Consider the following 12,871-nt stretch of genomic DNA (forward strand, 5'->3'; position numbering starts at 1 on the left):
TTCTGGGGGCCACCGGGCAGGCCTCTGTCTTATCTCGGGCCACCGCCAGCTCCGGAACCTTCCTCAGGGGGCCGCCTCGGGGGCCTGGGCCTTCAATCTCTGTGGCCACCTGTCACCGAGGGTCTCCGGTCGGCCTGCGGCCCCACAGGGCCCCCTGCTCCCCGGGCCCTCCCAGCCCAGCCATGCCCGGAGCCCACAGCCAGCCGAGCACAGTGAGTGCCGGGACCCCGAGCGGGGAGGAGCCCCCGGGACTGAGGGCCGCAGCAAGCCCCACACACAGCCCTGCGGACGGGCCGCTGCTTCCCCACGACCCCTGGGCTCCCGGTCACGCGTCAGGCTGCTGACGGACAGTCACCAGGTCTCCGGCACCCCCCGTCCCCAAGACTGGGAGGGCAAGAGCCGTCCACGCCCACCCCCACCCCTTCCCGTCCCGGCTCCTCACCCCCAGCCTAGTCCCGCCGCCCCGCCCCTCCCCCACGGGCACCTGCCCCTCAGGTCTGGGGCCTGCCCGGGCGGTGCCAGGGGCCACTCCCAGCTCATGCTAGTGCCAGGAATCAAGTCTGGGCCTTGTGTGTGCAAAATAATCGCATCACACTGAGCTGGTGGCCCCTAACACTGACCGTGTGACCCCCAACAAGGACCCGTGACCCCTAACCATTACCCCTGTGCCCCTAACACTGACCCTATGACTAACACTGACCCATGACCTCTAACACTGATCCTGTGACCCCTAACACTGACCTGTGACCCCTAACACTGATCCTGTGTCCCTAACTCTGACCCTGTGCCCCTAACTCTGACCCATGACCCCCTAACACTGACCCTGTGTCCCTAACGCTGACCCTGTGTCCCTAACACTGACCCTGTGACCCCTAACGCTGACCCCCTGGACCTGACCCTGAGGCCCAGGATGTGCGGCTGAGTGCCACAGTGAGTAGGTGGCGACGCCCCCAGCAGTGAGCCACTGGGGGCACGGAGAGGGGATGGCCAGCTCTGTCCTGTGGAGGTGGGCTCCCGCCCTTCCCTGCAGGACAACTGGCCACTCGGCCGGAGAGGACTCGGGTGAGAGGTGCTTGTGGTGCCCGCGGCCGACACAGGGGGCCTGACCACAGCCGGAGCCTGACCTCAGCCCGGAGGCGGACACGCAGCGGGAGAGGTGTCCTGTAGAACACGCAGGGGGGAGGGCTGAAATGATAGCACAGCGGGGAGGGCACCCGGGTTCGATTCCCAGCATCCCATAGGGTCCCCTGAGCACCGCCAGGAATAATTCCTGAGTGCAGAGCCAGGAGCAACCCCTGAGCATCACGGGAGTGACCCAAAAAGAAAAAAAAAAAGAACACGCAGAGGGTGAGTGTATCCCGTAGAACACACGGCGGGCGATCGTGTGCCATAGAACATGCCATAGAACAGCGGGGAGCAGCGGGAGAGCGTGTCCCCGTAGAACACGCATTGGGCGAGCGTGTCCCCGCATAGCACACAGAGGGCGAGCGTGTCCCCGGAGAACGCGGCGGGCGAGCGTGTCTCCGGAGAACACGCAGTGGGGTGGGCGAGCGTGTCCCCGGAGAACACACAGAGGGCGAGCGTGTCCCCGGAGAACACGCATTGGGCGAGCGTGTCCCCGCATAGCACACAGAGGGCGAGCGTGTCCCCGGAGAACACACAGAGGGCGAGCGTGTCCCCGCATAGCACACAGAGGGCGAGCGTGTCCCGGGAGAACGCGGCGGGCGAGCGTGTCCCGTTGAGAAGCCCCCCCATCACAAAGGCAGCACTGCAGCCCTGTCGCCCTGTCCCGTCACACACCGACTGGCCCGAGCGGGCACCAGTCACGTCTCCGCTGTGAGACTTGCTGTGACTGTGTTTGGCATCTCGAATACGCCACGAGAGCTTGCCAGGCTCTGCCGTGCGGGCGGGAGACTCTCGGGAGCTTGCCGGGCTCTCCGAGAGGGGCGGAGGAATCGAACCCGGGTTGGCTGCGTGCAAGGCAAATGCCCTCCCCGCCGTGCAAAGGTTTGCTTCTTGTTTAACTGGATCACCAGCCCCCCAGCAGAGTCCGTGTCCCACCGCAGTGTCCCTCCCGCCACCCCCTTAGAACAGCTTTATTCAGGGGGCTGGAGCGAGAGCACAGCGGGGAGGGCGTTTGCCTTGCACGAGGCCAACCTGGTTCAATCCCCGGCATCCCATAGGGTCCCCTGAGCACTGTCAGGAGTCATTCCTGAGTACAGAGCCAGGAGTGACCCCTGTGCACCGCCGGATGTGACCCCCCCAAAAAAGCTTTCTTCAGAGGCCGGCAGTCTGCCAGGCGGTGGGCTCCGGCCCGATGGTAAGGGCCCGCAGACCCCCGTGGTGCACGTACAGAAACACGCACACAGACCCAGGCACACGTGGACTCACAGGCACACACCACAGCCACACTCAACCCCACAAGACACATGCAGAGACCAGACATGCATGCACACATATCCATACACATGTGTGTGCACATATGTCACGTGTCCCGAGAGGCAGACATGCACATGTACGTGTCCACGTGGCCCTCACAGAGTGGCCACAGGGCCCAGCACACCCCATTCCCGGTGGGCCCCCGTGGCTGTGTCCCTGTGCAGTGGCCGTCTACACAGAGGGCCCAGCACACCCCATTCCCAGTGGGCCCCCGTGGCTGTGTCCCTGTGCAGTGGCCGTCTACACAGAGGGCCCAGCACACCCCATTCCCGGTGGGCCCCCGTGGCTGTGTCCCTGTGCAGTGGCCGTCTACACAGAGGGCGGAGCACACAGGACACTGGGGCAGGCCAGGGCTGCTGTGGGCGCCTCTGTCCCCGCAGCGGTCACTCTGGGTGTGTCCACGCAAGGGGCCCGAGTGGCTCAGAGGGCAGCGTCCGGGAGCCAGGCCTGAGCAGCCCCTCCTGGCCAGGGCCGTGCACACCCCCTCCTCCCGCCCGAGACACCTGGGGCGGGGGTCTGCGGGGGATGCCAGGGGCAGTCCGGCCCAGCCCCCACGGCTCTGACGACCAGTGGGCCGGGGGCTGGGCTGCGGGCTGGCCCGGCCCTCCCGACAGGCCCTCACCTGAGGCCCAGCCAGTCTCGACCAGGCCTCCTGCTGCTGGACGGTGAGGCCAGTCCCGGCCCCCTGGGTGCTTCCCCTACCCCCCTGCAGCCCCGCCCAGGAGGAGAGTCCTGCAGGAAGGGTCTGGGGGGGTCTGGGGGGGTCTGGGAGGGCTGGGGAGGGCCGGGGAGGGCCGGGGAGGGTCTGGGAGGGTCTGAGGGGGTCTGGGAGGGTCTGGGAGGGTCTGGGGGGGGCCGGGAGGGTCTGGGAGGGTCTGGGAGGGCGGGGGGGGCTGGGGAGGGCCTGGGAGGGTCTGGGGGGCCTGGGGGGCCTGGGAGGGTCCGGAGGGCGGGCGGCAGGCAGGTGCTGTGATGCAGTTTCCCTCCAGCCTAGCCAGCGGGGAGTCTCTGCTTCTGGAACCATCCGAAGGTGCACAGACGCAGACACGGCTAAGAAATGCCAACAGCACCGGGGCAGACACTTCCCGCCACCAAAGTTAGCTGCCCCCACAGTGCTCACGCCCAGGGCAAGCTCCCTCCAGGGGAGAGCAGCCGGGACCCCCAGGACAGGCGCTGAGGGCGGGCTGGGTTGGAGATCCCCGGCAGTTCCTCCCCCAGTGCCCGAGTAAGTGCTGAGTCATCAGTGATTTTCACAGCCTCACATGCTCCCCCAGACAGTGGCTGAGAATCCTGCCACGTGCTCACGTGCGCCCGCACCACACAGTCACACACACACTCACGTGCACACACACCCGCAGTCACACACACACTCACGTGCACACACACCCACAGTCACACACACACTCACGTGCACACACCACACAGTCACACACACACTCACGTGCACACACCACACAGTCACACACACACTCACGTGCACACACACCCGCAGTCACACACACACTCACGTGCACACACCACACAGTCACACACACACTCACGTGCACACACACCCGCAGTCACACACACTCACGTGCACACACCACACAGTCACACACACACTCACGTGCACACACACCCGCAGTCACACACACACTCACGTGCACACACCACACAGTCACACACACACTCACGTGCGCCCGCACCACAGTCACACACACACTCACGTGCACACACCACACAGTCACACACACACTCACGTGCACATGCCAGTCACACACACACTCACGTGCACACACCACACAGTCACACACACACTCACGTGCACACACACCCGCAGTCACACACACACTCAAGTGCACACACCACACAGTCACACACACACTCACGTGCGCCCACACCCGCAGTCACACACACACTCACGTGCACACACCACACAGTCACACAACACTCACGTGCACACACCACACAGTCACACAACACTCACGTGCACACACCACACAGTCACACACACTCACGTGCACACACCGCACAGTCACACACACACTCACGTGTGCCCACACCCACTCACGTGTGCCCACACCCACACAGTCACACACACTGACAGACACACAAGGGTGCACACAGACAGCCATAAATATACTCACAGACACTCAGAGTCACACAAGTATACACACACATAGTCATCCACACAATTCACATGCACGCACATTCACACAGTCACACACACTCACAGAAATGCCCACAGTCATACACACTCACATGCATAGACACATAAGTGTCCACCCTCACACAAACACACACTGACAGTGTCCACACTCAGTCATACACACACTCACACAAGTGTACAGTCATACACACACATACACAAGTGTCCACACTCACACAGTCACACACTCACACAAGTGTCCCCCCTCACAGTCATACACACACTCACACAGGGTCACATGCAGCAACACTCGCGCACACACACGTGGCCCCCAGCACACACAGGGGCCACCCTGCCCTTTTCCCAGCCCCTCTCACTGGGGTGGCCCCGCGGGGCGCCGAGTTCTGGGCCAGGAGCCTTGTTCTCGGCTTACGCTGCTCGTTACATAACTGACTTGGGCTCATTTTCTAGAAAATCGTGTCTGGGCCCCAGCTGTAAGACGAGTGGGGTGAGCCCGGGCGACCTCTCCAGTGTTCTTCTCTGGCCTCTTTTCTTCCCTCCGGGTTGCTTTGTTTGGGGCCACACCTGGCAGTGCTCAGGGATCTCTCAGGCTGCGCTCAGGGGCCGGATGTGGAGCCGGGGACCAAACTCTGGCTGTAAGACAGGCGCCCTACCCACTGCACCACCTCCCCGGCCCCTCTCTGGCTCTTGGCGCCGTAAGCCGGGGTTGGTACTGAGCTGCTCGGAGCCCGGATCCACACGAAGGTGTGCGGAGAGAGGCCGGGCGGCCCGGCTCTGCCTCCCTGGCTTCGCCTACCCTCCCGGGCTCAGTGTCGCCCCCCTCAGTGACCCGCCTCTCCGTCCAGCCTCCAGGGTCCTGGCTGGGCAACGGCCCTTGTCCCTGCAGGGCCCCTGAGTGTCACAGTGAACTTCAGGCTCCGGAAGGTCTGAGGCGGCCCCTCGCCCTGGCCCTGGCTGACCTCTGTGGGGCCGTGACCCTCGGACACTGGCCGTGCTCCTTGCTTCCTCCTCTGGCCGCCGGGCCGGGCCAGGCCCTCGGGTGCTCCTGCCCGCGCTGCTCGGTCCCCGTGGCTCCCGCGGGTCACCAGCACATCAGGTTTTTCTCGATCGTGCTGTGCAGGGACCTTCCTGCCCCCGGCTGCTGGCTGTGCGGCCTCCGCTCCCTGGCCCCGGGCTGGGCCAGGGGAGCCAGCAGAGAGGCAGGCGAGGATTCCTGGGCCCCCCGTCCCCAGGCCGCCCAGAGAGGCTGGGGGCTGAGCCCCGCCCCCCCTGACACGTGAAGGGTGTGCAGTGGCCGGGGGGTGACGCAGCTCTGAGACCACCACTTCCCTTAGCTGCGAGTGACTCCGGCCCGGCACGGCACCCGCCCAGGAGGTGCCAAAGCAGGAGTGGCACGGGGCCAGGGCACACGGCCGCCCTGCTCTGGGGTCCCCAGTGCCGTGCAGGGCAGAGTCAGAGGCTGGGCAGACCCGCCCAACCACCGGGCTTGAACTCCCGTTTCTCCAGCTTCCTACTTTCACACACCGAGAAAGATAAGCCGGGCAGAAACCCGACGCCGAGGAGCATCCCAGGAAGCCAGCCGGGAGGCTGCGGGGCCAGCGGGGCTGCGGGGGGCCGGTGGAGGCTGCCGGGAGGGGGTGGGGGCTTTGCAAAGCCAGGCTCCAGATCAGGGTTCCCACCGGGACTGGGTTCAGCTCAGAAGTGGCAGAACTGAGGGCCGGAGAGATGACAGCCATCAGGGCGCCCCCGCCAGGGGCTGACCGTCCCCAGCGCCCCGCAGAGCCCCGAGCACTGCTGACCGAGCACTGCTGACCGCCAGCCCTCTCCCCAGGCTCCAAGGGAAAGACGTTCCATCTTTAAGGTGCCCCTTGATTTGGAACCCAACAGCCCGGGCCCCGGGGGTCCCCAGAAACACATCCCCCACCCAGCCCTGCTTTCTGCGACAGGCCAAGTCAGGGGTGGGTGTGGGATCGGGGCTGTGGCAGAAGGGTGGGGAATGGGGTCCGGGATGAGGGTGTGGGTGGGGGTGGGAGGGGGCACCCAGGGGCCCAGTTCCCTGAGGGGCTCAAGTTCAGCCCATGGATGCATCTGAAGGCTTTATTCAGGTCACCACGAGGCTCTCCCCTTCCTCCCCTCAACACCCCCCCACACACAGCCCCTTCCCCACTGCCGGCACCGGTCCATGAAGACAGCCTGCTAGAGGCTTTGGGCAGCAGGAAGGTGCTCCCCAGGGCATGGAGCAGAGGGTCCCAGAGCCCCCGGGGATGGGGCAGAGGGCCCAGCCCCCAGGGGACGGAGCAGAAGGCCCCGCCCACCCTCCGCCGCTGTGGGGGCTGCGGGAAAGCCCCCCCCCACCCCCCAGCAGGGCAGGGCTGGAAAGTGGGTCAGGGCAGGAACTGGACCTCGCGGTGGCTTCCCCAGGGCCGGGGGCTGAAGCCGGGCTGTGCGCGGGCCGTCCGCGGGGTCCCGTCCCAGCAACCCCAGCACCGCAGCCGGGTCGGGTGGTCCGACCCGCGCCCTGGCGGGACTGGGCCGGGCCGGCCGCGTGGTCAGCCGAGGGGACAGCCGCGGGGAAGCACGGGCGGAGCCGCTCTGACGCTGCGGGGCGGCCCGGGCCGGCGGGGGTCGTGGGCGCCGCCCCTGCCCCGCGGGAGGCTGCGTCTCTCCCCGGAGCCCTCAGCCCTGCACAGCGGCGGGGGCGGAGCGTGCGGATCCTCCCCCAGACCCCCGCGGCAGCGCCCACTCGGCGCGCCGGGCCCGGGGCGGGGCGGGGCCAGCGCGTGTGGGCGGGGCGCGGGGCGGGGCGATCTGCGGCGGGCGGGTCTGGGAGGGAGTGGGCGGGGCGCTGGTGGTGGGCGGGGCTAGTCTGGGGCGGGGCTGAACGACTGCCACTCACACCGTGGGCAGCGGCGATTGGTGGGTTCGCGCCGGGCTCCGCCCCGCGCCGTGTTCGGAAAGTCACAAGGTCTCGGTGACCCGCAGCGCTGCAGCCCGGGGCCGCGGCTGCCGCTTCTTCCTCCTCGCGGCGCGGCCCGTTCCGTGCCGCGGAGCCCAACTAAGGGCCCAGCCGAGCTGCGGGGCCGCGCTCCGGAACCGCCCGGCGGAACCGGCCCGGCGCCAGGCTCGCCCTCCCGAGGAGGCGGGTGCTCCGGGCTCACCCTGGGCAGGGGACCTCCTGGGTGCCGGGGGTGGGGCGGGGTGGCCCGGGCAAGGCAGGTGCCCGCCCGCTGTCCGACAGACAGCTGGACGGGTGGGCAGACAGACAGACGGACAGACAGCGGAAATCGAGCTGAGTGAGCGCTGCCCGGGGAGGCCTGGGGCCACTCCCGACACCCACAGCCCCACTCACCAGCTCTGCTGGGGGCAGCCCCCGGGCCCCAAGCCGGGTGTGGCCCCTGCCATGTAATCTCCAAAACAAAACATTATTTAATTTGCGGTTGGTGCCCGGGAGGTGACTCAAAGGGCTGGAGCTCGGGCCTGGCACCCAGAGCCCCAGTCCCAGGGCGGGCGGGTGGCAGGGCTGCCCGGGGCGCCAACACCAGGTCTCCTCACTGAAGGAGCCCTTGGGAGGGGACTGAGGGCGCCTCCCGGCCGGTTCCCGCAGCGGGCATCCCTGCTCGGGCACACGACTTTCCGGTGGCGCCACACCTTCCCCCGGCCCTGGGCCTGGCACCGCCACACAGCAGACCACTTGTCATGTTTGTGACGGGGCCGGGAACGCAACCAAAAGCAACAGAAGAAAATCTGGTTCAAAGCAGGCTTGTTGCTCTAGAAAAGCCTTAAGAAACAACGTCCAAAGTGAGGAGCTGAGCCTCCCCTCCCCTCCCCTGCCCTGCCGGCCCCGGGGCCTTCACGTGCGCTCCCTTCAGGGCAGCCTGACTCCGGGAGCAAGTGGCTCGAAGGGACAGCCCGGTGGGCAGGGAGCACCGGGCAGGTGAGGAAGGACACGCGCTGACCCCGGGCCGGAGGACGCCCCAGGGCTGGAACACAGGCTCTGCGTGCAGCAGGCCCCGGCCCCTCTCTGGGAGTGACCCCTGAGCACAAGAGCCCAGCCCCCTGCCCCTCTGGCATTGGCTCCAAACCAAACATTAATCCTGGCCTAAATTGGGGGGGGGTCCTCTGTCCAGGGGCAGACACCTGTGGGGCAGGTGTCCGGTGCATGTAACTGTCCACCCTGACAGGCTCAAAGCCTCAGCCACCCAACCCTGCTGACTTTTCTCCACATCAACAAATAAATGCCTCAGCTTCCCAGCACCGCCTTTGTGAGGGGGCTGCAGGGGGCTGGGTGCACGGCCCACTCCCCAAAGTCAACAGGATGGGGGTGCTGGTGGCCTGCAGGCACGTCCCCGGGCATGAGAAGCAGGGAGGAAAGAGAGCCCCCCTCAGCATCGCTCGGGGCCTGGGGTGCCAGGGGCTGAGCTGGGTGGGGGGTGCAGAGCAAGTGCCCGGCTCCGGCCTCGCCTCTGGCCCAGCTGTCATCCCTCGGCCCACCAGGAAACACGCTGAGGCCGGCAGGGTGTCGGGAGGAAGAGCGGGTTTGCGCTGGGGGAGCAGCCAGCCAGCGCAGGCCTCAGTGGAGGAACTTCCTGGAGGGCCGGCGGGGCGGGGCGGGGCGGGGCGGGAGGGGAGGGGGCGCGGCAGGCAGCGCCCCGCTGGGATGTGCGGGCGGGCGGGGCCGCGCTGGCAGCTGGCTCCCCACACCAGGAAGTGCCGCCTGGTAGAACCTGAACTTAGGCCTCAAGGATGTCCCGGCTTTTATAGCTGGGCTGGGAGAGGCCTTGGGTGGGAGGCGAGATAAGCCCCGGCAGGAAGTAGCTGCGGGCAGCAAGTGGGGGAATTTGAATAGGTCAGCGAGGATGCCGGGGACGGAGCCCTGGACTCTGGGCTGCAGCGGGCAGGAGAGGACCAGGCTCGAGAGAGGGCGAGGGGGCTGGAGCGATAGCACAGCAGGGAGGGCGTTTGCCTTGCATGCGGCTGGCACGGGTTCGATTCCCAGCATCCCATGTGGTCCCCTGAGCACCGCCAGGAGTAATTCCTGAGTGCAGAGCCAGGAGTAATCTCTGAGCATCGCTGGGTGTGACCCAAAAAGAAAAAAAATGGGCGAGTGCTGGGAGGGCCTAGGGGCTGGTGAGGGCCCAGGGGGGCTGGTTAGGGCCCAGGGGGCTGGTGAGGGCCCAGGGGGGCTGATTAGGGCCCAGGGGGCTGGTGAGGGCCCAGGGGCTGGTGAGGGCACAGGGGGGCTGGTGAGGGCCCAGGGGGCTGGTGAGGGCCCAGGGGGGCTGGTTAGGGCCCAGGGGGCTGATTAGGGCCCAGGGGGCTGGTGAGGGCCCAGGGGGGCTGGTGAGGGCCCAGGGGGCTGGCGAGGCCCAGGGCACCCACAGTGCTATTGTGCGTGCTGATCTCTCCCTGGCTCTGCCCCTCTGTCCACTGCTGTCCCCTGCCCGGCTGCCGGTGAGGAGCCAGTGTGAGCGAATCTGGGAGCAGCCCCGTGACACGGCCGTGCATCCACAGGAGCACTGGTACAGGAGCACCCCCTGCAGTGCTGGGGGAGGGGCAGTGGCCACAGCGGAGCAGGAGGAGGAAGGGAAGGGCCTGCAGGAGAGGACGCCAGGCGGGTGGGCAGTGGCAGGAGCCGGGAGGGCACGGGGGGCTGGGGGCGAGAGACTGGGCCGGGCCAGCTCCGGCCACAGTGCCGTCCCCACGAGACACGGCGGGGCCACTCGGCCTGCGGCCACTGCTGGACACGCACCTGGTGGCCCTGACGCGGGAGCCCCACCGCCCAGCCCGGCCGCCTCGAAGCCCCCCGCCACGTGCTCAGGCTCGCACGCCCAGCGTGCCGCGGAGCCGGGCCTGGAGCGGCAGGAGCCAGCCGGGCTGAGGCGGGAGAGGGGCGAGTCGGGGGCCGGGGGGAGGCCGGGGCTGGTGTCCGCTGGAGGCCTCGGCTGACCCCCGCGGAGGGGACCGTCTGCACTCTCCTAAAGCTCCCGCCTGGCATTCCTGAGGCTTTGGCTCGGGGCGGGGACTGCATCAGCCGTCTGCGCCTGGTAATCCCGCAGGGCTGAATCACAGCCATCTGCGAGCAGGGCTGTGCAGGTGTGTGCAGGGGCCCCGAGCCCCCCCACCCGGCCTCCTGCACCCCCTCCTCCGGGCGGGCCTCCGGTGCTGGCACACGGGTGCGGAGCACGGGTGGTCGCGCAGCCCCCGGCTGGACGGACCTCTGCAGGGGCGAGGGGGGCGGGCGGAGCTGCGGGAGTGACTCACGGGAGTCCTGGCTCCTGTGGGGTGCGGGATGGCCCACTTCCTGTGCCCTGGGCCCGGAGCCCCGGGCGCGGTCCTTGGCAGCCCTCTTGGGAGCAGGGGCCTGGCAGGCCTCTGGGTGCTGGCGGAGGCAGGGCAGGGCAAGTCCTTGAGGTCAGAGGGAACGAGGCTCAGCCGTGGCGCTGGCTTTTCCAGGGTGATGACGCGCACGTCCTTCCCCCCGTCCTTGGCCTGGCTGCGGGGCCGTCACAGGCCCTGGGCCTCTGCCCCTGCCCCCGTCACCCACCGCCCACCCCCCAGGGCCCGCCCGAGCTGCTTCCTTGGAACCCCTCCCTCGCCTGTGACCCGGCAAGACCACTGACAGGCCCTGGAGGATGCGTCGTGGCCTCCCGGCCGAGGGGCTGGCACGGAGCCCCCATGCCAGAAGCGTTTCTCTCTGGTGGCTCACTGTGGGGGCCGGGGCAGCACCCCGGCCCGGACCCTCACAGGACGCCTGGATTTTAGCAGCCCGGAAGCCCAGGACGAGCTGTTTCGTGGCTGGACCTCTCCGAGGCCAAGACGGCGAGAGAGAGCCGCCTCGGGGGCTACTCCTCCTCTCACTCAGGGATCGTTCCCAGGGGTACTCAGAGCACCACACGGAGCACTGGGGCTCGAGCCCGCGTCAGCCGCGCGCAAGACAGATGCCCTCCCCACTGTACTGGCGGCCCGGTGCCTGCCGTGTGCTTCTTATTTCGCCTGCTTTCTGCTGGCCACACCTGGCCGTGCTCAGGGGTCAGGGGTCACTCCGGGTGGTGCTGGGGGAGCCTGTGTGATCCCGGTGGTGGGACCCGAGTCGGTGTGTGCAGGGCCAGTGCCCTCCCCGCTGGCCCTCCCCGCTGGCCCTCCCCGCTGGCCCTCCGTGTGCCTCACGGAGGGGGAAGTCGGGGGAAGCACAGAGAGTGGGTCACCACCTGGAGAACAGGCGCCCACTTGCTGACCGTGGCTGGGCATCCCCCGGCCCAGAGGAGAGAGGTGGACCCCGGCGGCCTGAGCAGGAGGGACCCCGCGGGCACGTCGCAGCACGCCAGCCGACTGGCGCCCCTGGGAACGGGCAACTGGCATTTCTGCGTGGAAAAGTCTCCAGGAAGCCAGTGTGTGCGCCTGGTCCCCGCCCCTGGCCGCCAGGACTGCCCCCTGCAGGGCAGCGGACAGGAGCAGGGCCGTCCTGGCCTCCGGGTGAAAGGCACCTGCCCGCAGCAAGACCACGTCCAAGTACAGCCGTGGAAGTGACCGCCTCGCTGGGCGGAGTCAGCTGAAGGTTGAAGAGTTGAGGCTGGGCTGGGCGGGAGGGAGAGTGAGGCGGGCGGGGCAGGGCACCAGCCTTGCCCGAGACCCACCGGGAGCATCCCAGCACCACCTGGGGCCCCGACCAGGAGTGAGCCCTGAGCCCCCAGGGTGTGGCCAAAAAAAAAAGTCAGTGCTGGTTAGAAAACAGCAAACTAGAGCTGCATCGAGGTCTCGACTTGGCTGTTCCCTTTTATTTTTTTTGGGGGGGGGGGCACTGGAAACTTTCCTCTCCCTCCACATGAAACCCAGAGCTGCAGCACGGGAACGGGGCAAAGGTAAATTGGCTCAGCGGGATGAGACGCCATGGGCGTGCCGCTGCTGGGGCAGAAAGGGCCCCCCTGGACATCCCTGGCCACTCTAACCCTGCCCACGTGGAGAAGCGAGAGAAGCTTCTGAGCTTATCTGCCTCAGAACTGCTTTAGCAAACTCTTCCTTATCGCTCGGGAGAAGATGTGTTAAAACCAGTTTGGCAACTTTCTCATCAGCAGCGCCCGAGGGCCTTGAGGGAGTTTTGAAAGGACGTTGCTGCTGGAAGGAGAATGGGACCTTTCAGACGACTCCCCCCTTCCCGCTGCTCTCCCAGGACCAGCTCCCCAAAGCCCGGCTCTCCAGGCAGGGCTCAGTTCCTGCTGTTGCCGACCTTTTCCACGGGGGCCAAGTCCCGGCCTGGCGACTCCCAGCTTCCCCGGAGCACAGGAG

The sequence above is a fragment of the Sorex araneus genome, chromosome 2 (assembly GCF_027595985.1).
Source record: "Sorex araneus isolate mSorAra2 chromosome 2, mSorAra2.pri, whole genome shotgun sequence".
Classification (NCBI taxonomy): Eukaryota; Metazoa; Chordata; class Mammalia; order Eulipotyphla; family Soricidae; genus Sorex; species Sorex araneus.